Source organism: Pleurodeles waltl, chromosome 3_1, assembly GCF_031143425.1.
Source record: "Pleurodeles waltl isolate 20211129_DDA chromosome 3_1, aPleWal1.hap1.20221129, whole genome shotgun sequence".
NCBI lineage: Eukaryota > Metazoa > Chordata > Amphibia > Caudata > Salamandridae > Pleurodeles > Pleurodeles waltl.
The window spans coordinates 447,074,680-447,088,521 of NC_090440.1; positions in this window are offsets into that span (position 1 = coordinate 447,074,680).

Genomic DNA, 13,842 nt, shown 5'->3' on the forward strand with positions numbered 1-13,842 from the left:
TACCTTTCTCCAGCCTGTAACACCTATTTTGAAAGGGAAAGGGTGTAACACCCTGCTCTCAGAGGAAATGCTTTGTTCTGCCTTCCTGGGACTGGGCTGCCCAGACCCCAGGAGGGCAGAACCCTGTCTGTGAGGTGGCAGCAGCTGTAGCTGCAGTACAAGCCTCAGAGAGCTGGTTTGGCAGTACTGGGGGTCCATGGTGGAGCCCCAAGGATGCATGGAATTGTCTCCCCAATAGCAGATTTGGTATGGGGGGACAATTCCATTATCTTAGACATGTAACATGGCTATATTCGGAGATACCATTGTGAAGCCACATATGGGTATTGACCTATGTATAGTGCACATGTGTAATAGCGCCCCACACTCACAAAGTCCTGGGAAATGGCCATGAACTATGTGGGGGCACATTTGCAAGTGCAAGGGTGCCCTCACACTTAGTAACTTTGCACCTAACCTTCAGCAAGTGAAGGTTAGACATATAGGTGACTCATAAGTGCAGTGAAAATGCTGTGAAATAGCGTGTGCATTATTTCACACAGGCTGCAATGGCAGGGCTGTGCAAAGGTTTGTCTGAGCTCCCTATGGGTGGCAAAAGAAATGCTGCAGCCCATATGGATGTCCTGGAACCCCAATGCCATGGGAGCCTAGGTACCATATACCAGGGACTTATAAGGGGGGTCCAGTGTGCCAATTGAAATTAGTAAATGAAGTCACTAGCCTATAGTGACAAATTTAAAAGCAGAGAGAGCATAAGCACTGAGCTTCTGGTTAGCAGAGCCTCAGTGACACAGTCAAGCACTACTGACAATGCACACATTAGGCCACAAACTATGAGCACCCGGGTCCTGGCTAGCAGGATACTAGTGAGACAGGCAAAACACACTCACATATAGGTTTTTATTTATGAGCACTGGGGTCCTGGCTAGCAGGATCCCAGTGACACAGTAAAAACACACTGATACACACTCACAAGCAGGCCAAACGTGGGGTTAACCATGCTAGAAAGAGGCTACTTTTTCACAGGGGGGTTAGGCAGTCCATTGTGCAAGGGCAGGCCATTAGCCTTTGAAATGCAAGTGTCAGGCCCTCCACCCTTCCAGCCCAGGAAGACCCATTCAGTATGAAGATGAGTGAAGGTGTGACTGAGGATCCTGTGTTTGCGGTTGTCTGGGTGAAATGCACAAGTAAGCTGTCAACCAGCCCAACCAGACGTGGATTGGAGACAGGCTGTAAGGCACAGGTTGATTTTAAGTGCAGAGAAATGCTCGCTTTCTAAAAGTGGCATTTCTAAACTAGTAATATAAAATCCAACTTCACCAATACGCAGGATTTTGTATTACCATTCTGGCCATACTAAATATGCCCTGGTTACCCCTTCCTGATCCTAATCTACCACCCAGTATATAAGGGTAGTCCTAATGTTATCCTATGAAAGGAGCAGGCCTCATAGTAGTGGAAAACACATTTAGGAGTATTCCACTACCATGACATATAAAACACACATGTACATGTTCTGCCTTTCACCTACGTAGCACCCTACCCTATGGGTTACCTAGGGCCTATTTTAGGGGTGACTTATATGTAGAAAAAGTGGAGTTTAAGGCTTGGCAAGTGCTTTTAAATGATAAGTCAAAGTGGCAGTGAAACTGCACACACAAGCCTTGCAATGGCAGGCCTGAAACATGGTTAAGGGACTACTTCTGTAGGTGAGACAGCCAATGCTGCAGGCCCACTAGTAGCACTCAATCTACAGGCCCTAGGCTCACGTAGTTTTCTTTACTAGGGACTTACAAGTAGATCAAATATGCCAATTGGGTACGAACCAGTGTTACCATGTCCTTCGGATCTCTCATTGCCTATGTGGAAATATCTAGCGAGACCATTAGCATTGGTGTGGTCAGTCCCAGGCAATGCTCCACCGTAAAGTCCATCCCTGTAAGGAATTGGACCAGCCCAAGAGCTTAGGATTTTTATCCCTCATTGGCATGAACCATCTGAGGGGCCAGTGGTCTGTCTGAACCCGGAAGTGAGTCCCAAACAGGTATGGTCTCAACTTCTTCAGTGCCCAGACCACAACAAATGCTTCTCTTTCAATAGCACTCCACCTCTTTTCCTGTGGTAATAGTCTTCTGCTAATAAAGACTACTGGTTGGTCTAGGCCCTCCTCTTTCAGTTGTGCTACAAATGCCCCATGCCATGCTCTGAAGCATCTGTCTGCACAATGAATTCTTTGGAGTAGTCAGGGGCCCTGAGCATGGGTGCCATGCACATGGGTTCTTTCTTGGAGTCAAAGGCTTTCTGTCAAGCCTCTGTCCAATTCACCAACCAAGGTTGTTTCTTAGATGTGAGTTCTATTAAGGGGGCCACTATGGTGCCATAGCCCTTAAAAAATATGCAGTAGTACCTGGTGAGGCCCAAGAAGGCTTTCACTTCTGTCTGGGTTCTAGGTGGTTGACAGACCTTGATTGTCTCAATCTTGGCCTATATGGGCTGCACCTTACCACCACCTACTTGGTGTTCCAAGTACACCATGGGAACCTGCCCAATTTGGCACTTAATGGTCTTGATGGTCAGGCCTGCTTGTTGCAGAGCCTGAAGCTCCTCCTTGAGGTGGAGCAGGTGTTCCTCCCAGCTGTAACTTTAGACCGCAATGCCATCTAGGTAGGCTGTGCAGAAGGCATCCTTGCCAGCTAGGATTACGTTAACCAACCGTTGGAAGGTAGCGGGGCATTTTTGAATCATAAGACCATTACTCTGAACTGGTATTGTCCCTTAGGAGTAGAAAATGTAGATCTCTCCTCAGCCCCCTCAGTCAAGGCGATCTGCCAGTACCCTGATGTGAGATCAAAGGTACAGAGGAATTTGGCAGCACCTAGCCTGTCTATGATCTCATTAGCTTAGGGGATAGATTGATCATTAGTCTTTGGGACTGAGTTGGGGCCCCAGTAGTTCACACAGAATCTAAGTTCCGGGAGCTGCAGCCTTGGGAACCAACACTATAGAGCTGGACCAGGGACTGCTGGACTTCTCAAACATTTCAATGGCCAGCATCTTGGCAACTTCCTCCTTAATGCTAGCCCTCACCTTGTTTAACACTCCTTAAATATTGACTTTTTATAGTGGGACTGTCTCCTGTGTCGATGTCATGGACACATAAGTGTGTGAGTCCTGAGGTGAGGGAAAAGAGGGAAGAGAACTGCTCCAATAACTGGTAGCAGTCCCATCTCTGATCTAGGGTCAGGGAGTCAGAGAGATGGACACCCTCCTCTGAGCCATCACCTTCCTTGGCAGAGAGGAGGTCAGGGAGAAGTTTACTTTCTTCTTCCATACCCTCATCTGTCACCAGAACCATGTTGACATCAGACCTTTCAAATTGAGGCTTTAGTCGGTTCCGATGGAACACCATTAGCGGGTTTCTAGGGACTTGAGGTCCACCAAATAAGTGGTCTCCCCATTCCACTCCTTGATCTCAAATGGGCCAGTCCAGCAGTCCTGGAGAGCCTAGGCTCTACTCGCTCCATCACCCATACTTTGTAGCCATGTTGAAACTATACCATGGTGGTCTTCTGCTCATACCATTGTTTCATAACCTCTTGACTTACCTTGAGGTTGCATTTTGTCTTTCTTCCAGAAGCATTGCATCTGGTTGTGGAGGGCCAGCATGTAACTGACCACATCCTGAGGGGGTTTCCTGGAAGCTTTCTCCCACCCATCTTTTACTATGCTTACGGGTTCCCTGACAGGGTACCCATAGAGAAGTTCAAAGGGGCTGAGCCCAACCCCCTTCTGGGGCACCTCCCTATAAGCAAAGAGATGGCATGCCAAGAGGACGTCCCACTTATGCCTCAAGGAGGCCTGTGATCATGCCTTTCATAATCCTGTTGAATCTCTCCACAAGACTATTGGGTTGAGAATGGTAAGGTATGGTGAACCCGTATATTACCCCACACACATTCCACATGAATTTCATGTACGCACACAAGAAGTTTGTGCCTCTGTCAGACACAATCTCCTTTGGGAATCCCACACAAGTAAATATCCCCATTCGACCTCTGGTCACCACTGGTGCAGTCACTGTCCTCAGAGGGATTGTCTCTGGGTAGCGGGTGACATGGTCCACCAAAACCAGGATGCACCTGTTGCCCAAGACAGTTTTGGGGTCAAAGGGACCAATCACATTGATGTGCATCTTTTCAAAGGGGGTGCCAATGACAAGGAGCGGGGTCGGGGGGCCTTGAGCCTTTTCCCTATCTTCCCACTAGCTTGGCAGGTTGGGCACGACCTACAGTATGCATCTGAGGCCACCCGCAATCGGGGCCAATAAAAAAGGGTGACAAGCCTGGCAAAGGTCTTATCTTACCCCAAATGTCCTGCCAGTGGGATGTCGTGAGCCAGACCCAGTAGAAAGGCCCAGTAGCACTAGAGGACCACCAGTACATGTGCTGCCCCAGTCTCTAGCACCTTATGCTCACTTTAGAGGAGATAATTCTCCCAATATATATGGTGATTGCCAGAGGCTTCATCTGCTGCTTGGGCTCAGCCCTGTTGCCTCAGACACTCAAGAGTGAGGCATTTCTTCCTTGGTTGGCTCACCCTCCACTTGCCAACCAGCAAGCTCAGGCAGGTTACCCAGGGCAGCAATGTCCTCTCCAGTTGGCTTAGGGCCTCCTTCTCAAGGACCCCATCAACGACTGGGGGAACTTCTGGGACTGGTTTCCAGTGCCCCATGCCCCTCTCCTTGGCAGATGTCTGGGCCATTGTTCCAGACTCCAGACACCCTTCACTCCATTCCCGGGCAGCCATGGACCTTGTGGTCATGAAGACGCACTCAGGCAAATCTAACATCTCTAGGTGAGACCTTATCACTACCTCCTTGCAGGTAGTATGCTCAAGGTCATTGCCTAACACACAATCTACAGGCATGTCAGGACTCACAGCTACTTTCAGAGTACCAGAGACCCCTCCCACTCTAAAAGGGATCCAGAGCTACCAGATAGGTGTCTCTCACGATTGTTTGCCACTATGACCTGGTAGAATGTATTTGGGATGACCTGCTCTGCTAACACAAGCTGACCTCTGACAGTAGTCATACTGGCAACATCACAAAATGAAATGATGGATGGAGTGTTGAAACTTTTCAAACACTCACCCCCAGTAACACATCGGGTTTAATCAATTGTTATTTTGCTTGCCACGTCACCCCATTGCGGACCCAGCCATATGCAAACCAGTCTTGACCCTGCTCCCTATGGGAGCAGTCCAGCCCGAACTGCCAAGCCAGATCCTCCCTGGAAAGGATTCAAGCATTCTGGGACCTGTTTAGGGTATTACCATTCATCAGCCAGGCTAGCTTGAATCCAGTGACGCAGCAAGCAATGAAAACATGTCTGGGCATAACCTTGCCACTTAGGGTGCACAAGGCAACATCACAAAAGAAAGTGATGGACGGAGTGTTGAAACTTTTCAGACACTCACCCCAGTCACAGATCTGGGATTAATCCATCGTTATTTTGCTTGCCGCGTCACCCCGGTCCGGACCCAGCCATATGCAAATCAATCTTTATCCTGCTCCCTATGGGAGCAGTCCAGCCCGAACTGCCAAGCCAGGTCCTCCCTGGACAAGATTAAAGCATCCTGGGACCGGTGTCAGAATATCACACTTCATCAGCCAGGCCATCTTGAATCCAGTGGTGCAGCAAGCAAGGGACCCATGTCTGGGCATAACCTTGCCACTTAGGGTACACAAATCAACATCACAAAATAAAATGATGGACAGAGTGTTGAAACTTTTCAAACACTCATCCCCAGTCACAGATCAGGGTTTAATCCATTGTTATTTTGCTTGCCACGTCATTCTGGTTCGGACCCAGCCATATTCAAATCAGTCTTGATACTGCTCCCTATGGTCCTATGGTAACAGTCCAGTCCAAACTGCCAAGACAGGTCCTCCCTGGTCCTGAAACAAGCATCCTGGGGCCATTTTCAGGATATCACCCTTCATCAGCCAGGCTAGCTGGAATCCAGTGTGTGCCACAACCAGAGTTGCAGGCCCACTAGTAGCTTTCAATCTACAGGCCCTGGGCACATGTAGTGCACTTAACTAGTGACTTACAAGTAGATCAAATATGCCAATTGGGTATGAACCAATGTTACCATGTTTAAGGGAGAGAGCATATGCATGTTAGCACTGATTAGCAGTGGTAAAGTGTGCAGAGTCCTAAAACCAGCAAAAAGAGAGTCAGAAAAGTAGAGGGGGCAGTCAAAACGTTAAGGGGGTGACCACCCTAAAGCTGCCCGGTCTAACAAGTTTATTTTGCAGTTACTGAGAAATCGTCCCCCACCATATGCAGTACATGAGAGAAGTTCAAGCACCAGTGTAGACCCTAAAGCTCCGACACCAAGTGAATTCACACAGAGCAAGGTTCAGGTTAGCCATAATGTTCTATTTACTTCAACCATTCAAAGGCCTATTCCACAAATGGATAGTCCCAGAATGTATCCAGATGTACCTATTGTAGATGCTGCAAAAAACTTATAGTGCCGACATGACAGGCTTATCAGAAACCGACTTTGGTCCAAAAGAGTCTACCCCAAATTTGATGTCCCCGATACAAACACGGACGATCCCGAGATACACTCACATAACAGGATTACAGTCAAAGATGTCTGCTTTGACCAGTCTGAATACAGGAAAAGTGTACCCCAGAGATCCAAATGTCCTATCCAGTCCAGATGCAATGTCAGTACCGGTTAGAGAGGGAGAGATTCACTGAGAATGCAAGAATGATGACCCCCTTGAGACTGACATTTGATGGAACAGGTCCCTAATTGATTTGAGTTTGTATAGAACTCCAAATGATCAGGGAAGTTTAGGGACAGGTTCTAACCTAATATGGTGACACCAGAGACCCCAAGCCTAAAGTTACAGCAAGTGCCAGGTGTAAGCGATAACAACATTTCATTACAATGTTTGACGACTCAGCAGTAGCAGTCAAGGAGATTCCAGCGGAGGAAGTGCAATGCATTTGACTAGGCTTAGACTAAAGGTAGAAACCTAATTGAGGGAACAATGGGGTTGGACAGGATTGACACATTGAGAGAAGATGAGTTATGTTACTTGTGCAAACTGATAACTAACAAAGCAGGAATAGTACATCAGAAATATGGCATAGAAATTGAGTAAACAAAACATTTAAAGAGGAGTTACAAGTTGGAATTTGACTCAAAGGATTTTGAGACCATGAGACTCCCAGGGATGAAAATTCACATTACAGAATGACTTCAGAGCATTAAACCATTGGGAGCATTAGATAAATGGGAAGGTAGATGGGCAAAGAAAAGAGACAAGAGGAAAAAGGATTCTGCGAATCTTACTGTGAATGTGCACCAGGTTGAGGATCCAGTGAAAATCTTACCAACGAGGGAGATTCCTGTAAGGAATTTTGTGCATGTCTCTTGGAGCAGAAGTGGCATTCTGTCATTTACAAATGATTATCCGAGGATGAGAGAAAAGCCAGTGGAATGGTACTAGCAAACAGATAGGTTTGTGAAACACACAAAATGCCAGTGGGAGGATTTGAACACCCTGTTAGAAATAGTGGTTCCAGCAGACTTATGGGTTGAGTGCTAGAGAAGTGTAGATTGGCCGACAAGAGAATGTCAGAGAGAGCCAGCAACAAGTCCACTGTCACATGACGTAATGAAATATTACTATAATGTGATTGAATTTTTGAAAACGGGAATTTCACCCAAGAATATTGACTGGCAGAGAATAGACAGGACAGCCCAGGAAGCGAAGGAGTCAATACATGCATATTATGAGAGATTGTTGTAGGCTTTCAGACATTACAGTGGTACAGAAACAATTGAGAGGAAAGACATGATTCATTTCATGTTCAGATTTGGTGAAAGATTGACACCCTTCATTAGCCAGATAGTTAAGGGTAATTTTATCTGTTGGCAAGCGAAGCTGATTGATGAAGTATTGCAGTATGCTATAAAGTACTGTATGCTATATAGTACTGTATGCTACAAGTATGCTATAAAGTACTGTAGTGACAAGATTGAGTTGAAGCAGAGAAAGTTGAAAGAAAAGGTAATGGTGATACAGATTAAAGTGGCTCAAACAGGAAGGCAGGGAAGTTTTCCACAGCAGTAGAGAAATGCATGGTTGCAGAACCAGGCGAAAGGTAGAGGTCGTGGTGGAATTGGAAATGTGAACCGTGGTCCTAATTTGAATGCGGTGGTTGTTGCGAATGATTTGCAAGGAAAGAAGAGATTGTTACCATGTCACACTTGTGGAGGCTTTGGGAATTTCAAACAGGAATGTCCGATGTTTGGTCATGAAGGTGTTGTTCAGCAGACAAACAAAATCAATTATTTCCCAAATATAAGTGGACCGAGAGAGAGAGGACAAAATCCAAATTTCAAGAATAATATGAATATGGTGCAAGGTTTTGAGTCCATGCAACAGATGCAGATGCCATGTTTGCAGACTCCCCAATCGCAGCAAATGGAACCTCGAGTGCAAATGGTACCTAGACAGCAAATTCAAATACCTCAAGCCCCAATGGAGCAGCAGCAGGTGATACTTCCTCAGCAGGTCACAGGTCAAAGGTTTAACCAGAGTAACAACACAGTACACCAATTCCCATTACACAGTGAGGATGAAACGAATGATGATTGGGTGAGTGAGAGTTTAGATGAGGAAGAATGTGTGTTAGCAGCTCCACTAGAAGTAGATCAGAAAGGTCCATATGTGAAGTGAAAGGTGATGGGTCACAAAGTCTCCTTTTTAGTTGAAACAGCTCTACAGTGCGGGCAGCCGAAATACCAAACCTGCCCCTTTGAGGGAAAACTGTATAGATTGTGGAAGTTGCAAACCAATATTTGACCAACCCAATTCTAGAACCAGTTCAGCTTAAGATTGGAAACGTTAAAGGATTACATAAATTCATAGTTTGTGACTCGTGTCTGGTATCCTTACTAGGAATGGACTTGTTATGTAAAACAAGATGTTCGATTTTTTGCTCAAACGATGGAATTGCCATTCAGACAAACATTGATGAAGTAGATGACTTGTCCACAGAAACAGATTGTGACACAGTAAATGAGGATTACCCCGTGATCAGTTTCTTTCCAGTTTTTACCGTGAGAGATCTTTCTTCTGACTTACAGGGAACCGTTAAAATCAAAGTGTGGGATTTTACAGGAAAGGACATTGGTCTAATAAAAGGAGTTGAGCCAAATGAGGTCCCAGTCAAGCCAAATGTGATTTTTCCTCAGATTCTGCAGTACCACATGATGCAGGATACAATTGAAGGGATTGCGCCCATAATTGCCGAATCTGTAAATGAAGGTGTTTTAAGAGAAGTGCTGAGCAGCCCATGTAATTCACTAATAACGCGATTGCAAAAGCCATGTGGGAAATTTCGGAATGTTCAGGATTTGTGTAAAGTAAATGATATTGTGACTAAATGTTGTCCCATGGTGCCAGATCCAGCAGTGATATTGTTTCAGATCCCATGTGATGCTGAATGATTCATCATAGTGAACCTGTCACAAGCATTCTTTTCCATACCTCTTCATGAGGATAGTCAATTTCTTTTCTGTTTTTTAAAATTTTGGATTGAGTCTATTGTTGGTGCAGAATTGCTCGAGTCATCATTCATTTTCAACCAGATCCTGAAAAAGCTAGGAAACTCTCCAGAGAATGGGTCACAGCCATAATGCAGATGAATCCCCCTGCTACACAGAGAGATGTCAGAACATTTTTAAGAATGGTGAGCTATTGTCATCAGTGGATTCCAAATTTTTCAGTCATTTCACAGCCATTGCAGAAGCTGACTCAAAAAGAAGTTACCAATCCCTTAGTTTTAGACCAAGCCTGTAAGAAAGCCTTTACTGGATTGAGAGAGAGTCTGTGCAAAGCACCATCTTTAGGAATGCCTGACTACACAAAGCCCTTCATGTTGTTTTGTCATGAGTGTGATGTCTGTTCTGACCCAAGTCCATAGTGGCGTAAACCGCCCAGTAGCATATTTTTCGGCTACTTTGAACCTAGTTGCAGCAGCTTTACCTGGCTGTTTAGGTACAGTTTGCAGTGGTTGGATTGAGCCTCACACAGAGTAAGATCATTGTGATGGGACATCCTTTAACCGTTATTCATTCACTCTATTGAAGTTTTACTCATTGGAACCAAGACTCAGCATTTGAATAATGCCAGGCTGAAGTGTTATGAGACTGTCATCCTGGGATCCCTAAAAGTGTCATTGACAGTGTTCAACCCAGCAACTTTACTTCCAAAAGAGAATATTAAGGTTGACAAATTGAAAAAAGTTGAACATGACTGTCTGGGGGTTACTGTTTTGTGCACAAAGCCAAGACCTGATATTCAAGATACTCGATTGGAAGAAAATTACCAAAATACTTTTGTTGACGGTTCCTATTTAAGAGATAAATTGGGAACATTGAGAGCAGGAGGTTCTGTGTGCATGATTCCTGGTATACTGGAAGTGTCCTGGCACTGAGGAGTGTACTCTGCACAAGTGGCTGTGGTAGTAGCCCTCACTAGAGCATATCATGTCTCTTCACAGCTTAAAGTCACTATTTATACAGACAGCTGGTACGGATTTGGAATAGTCCATGACGTTGGCCAGCTATGATCACAGAGAGGTTTCCTCACCTCTTGAGGTTCACCAGTTACAAATGGTGACAGGATTCATGGCTTTACAAATACCTGAAAAGATTGCTGTGGTAAAATGCAGTGCACACCTGAAGTCACAAGAGTTTGTGTCAATGGGAAATGGATATGCGGATCAAGTCGCAAGATTTTGCGTATTGAACTGTATTTCGTTCAAAGACACATGGGAATTGTTAACTAAGGAAAGAAATTGTATCAGTTATGTTTTACATGTAATTGACACTTCAGAGGAACCGAAAGCAATTCAAGAGAATGTTGACAGGGATGAAAAGAAAAATTGGCTAAATTTAAAATATGTTGACCATGAGGACAATGTATGGGTATCCGGGGAGGGACAAGCAGTACTACCAAATAATTTGTTGACTCAAATGGCTAGGTATTATCATGGTCAAGCACATGTTGGAAGGGATGCCATGATTTGAACTTTTAAGCAATTTTGGTTTAATCCAAAATTTAGACAGGTTGCTGAAGCAATTTGTCATTCATGCGTCATCTGTCAGCATATGAAGGTGGATAAAGGCACTGTAATGAACATGAGCCACACTGGAAGAGTGGGAGGTCCATTTAGCAGGATGGAGATGGATTTCATTGAAATGACTGTGCGTGGAGGATAAAGATACGTGTTGGTGATTGTTTGTATCTTTAGCCACTGGACTGAAGCTTACCCTACACGAAAAAATGACAGCCTTATGGTAGGCAAGTTACTGCTTAGGGAAATGATACCTCCTTTTGGGTTTCCGGTCTCTTTAGAATCAGACACAGGAAGTCAGGACTTGTTGAGCAAATGAATGGTACCTTGATGTCAAGAATTGCAAAGATGTGCGCGTCTATGTATCTGAAATGGCCCGACACACTGCCATTAGTTCTGATGAGTATGGGAAAAATACCAGACAGGAAAACTGGACTGTTGCCTCATGGGCAGAGCAATGAGGTTGCCAGCAGTTCTTGCAAATTACTGCAAAGGTCTGGCTGACGTGGTTCGCTCTTTCTCTCATCAGGTGGAAGCCACAACCTGAGGGCGGGAGATTGGGTTCTGATCAGAAAGCACATGAGGAAGACTTTTTGGAGCGTCAGCGGAAAGGCCACTATCAAGTAATATTGGTAACTACTACTACAGCCATAAGAGGAAAGTACCCTGTCCTTTGGATAATGAAGAATAGCTGTTGAGAGTACCAACAACCTCCAGACAGAACCTAGGCTCACAGAAAGAAACAGGAGAATCAGAGACTGAATCTGAGCAGACTGAAACCAGTACAAACACTCTTTTGAGAGACAAAGTGGAAGACCTACAGGAGAGTGACAGTGAACCAACCTCGACTGAGGTAGCAGGAGAGTCTAGTCGGAGGAGGGCTCTCCTAGAAGCAGACAATCTTGAAAGTCAAACAGATCAAACTACATACCCCGGGGTGGAGGGATCTGAGGTTGCTCAAAGACAAAATCATCTGACTCCTACTGAAACAGTTGCAGGTACATCAGGAGAAATTCCTGCAGAACAAAGAGAAGTTAGAAGTCCAGCACTGAAAAGAGCATTGACAAAAGGTCCACTGAAAGGAGATAAGTGGCTCAAATCACAAGTAAAGAGGAAAGAAGCAATCTCAGTGACAGCAATTGAAGAGGAAATAGACACAACAAGAAGAAAAGACTTGGGCGATGAAGAGTTTAATGGAGATCGAAGGTTAAAAAGATTAAGAATTGTAAACAGAAGGTACTAAGGTCCTGAATGGGCATGTGCAACAACAAATTAATTTTTCTCTTTTTGTGTTGATCGAGGAATTCCAGGTGAATATCCTGGCACGTGAAAAAGACCAATGAACTGAACTTTGTGAAACTGTGAATCTAAGGAAAGTGAAAAAGAGACTGTTAAAAGTAACCGGAAGAGACTTTAAATAATCTTAATTGATAAGCTGCTAAACTGATTTTGACAAGCTTCCTGTTTTTGACAAAAGGTCCTGGAAGAAAGACTGAAAGCTGTAAATACGTGCAAAAGAAGATTGAAGATTCTTGTTTTATTTTGCAGCATTTATAATGTTTCTCTTCTACTTTCTGATTCTCTACAAGTTAGGTAGAATGAGTGCTGTAAATACATAGATATTGGTTTGGTGATTGTATGTATGATATTGTGTCTGGTGTTGATAGTGAGCATGACTCTTTTTGACAAGATTGTGGCCAACCATAGCTCTGCGGTAGAGACAACTACTGCATTCCCAGAATAAGACAGGTTTAGGATAGATTAGAAATATTTGCACGTAAAGAGTACCCAAGGAGAACTGTCTTCTAATGTTTTCTATCGCTTGTTGCGTGAGTATGTTAAGACAATGAATGCAAGAGATTGTTATGTCTGCACGCAGATTTGGTCATCAGTGGAAGGAGTTACTTACCACAGTTTGCCCTTCACTTATGGAATAAGTTGTAGTCTTTTACTGACAAGATTCTATAACCAGGAGAACATTCAGTACTTCTATTCAAATAATGATGCAATGTTTTTGTTTTGTTCCTATAATTAAGTACCTGAGTAGAGTAGCTAAGGAAAGCATCCCAGAATTATTAAGAGGATTCTTTGAGCCTACATTCACATTTAGCACAACTTACGCCCTCCACAACAATTTAACATGCTTGCTTTCCCCTGTAGAAAAGAGTTATCTAGACAAGACAAGTGATAGAAGAAGGGCATTGAAGGAGAAATTAGAAAAGGGCTTAGAGAAAAGGACATTTAGAAATGATCATGCATTTAGCGACATAAAGACACAATGGAGGTTAGTTTAGATGCACAACAGGTAGGAAAGCTTTGTGTATACAGGCCTAAGTCTAGAACTGACACATTGTTTGTGGGAACAAGTGCATGTAGACATGTGTTTTGAGTAAATGGACATTCATGTTAAATAGACAAGACCCAGCAATTCCAACATCTGTGGACTAAATGCATATTTCCGTCTTTCAAGAGGATGGTATGGCACATGTTACTTGAGAATAGTTTTCCCAAAGATTTATCATCTTGAAAATCTGAGTAAGGTACCTCGAATGACTGAATTACACAATGTGAGGCAAAAGCGAGGATCATATTCTGGCTTAGTTAGAGACATATTTGAAGCAATAATTCCTTCAGTAGGAGTTATTCTGAATTATTTGAAAATTCAAAA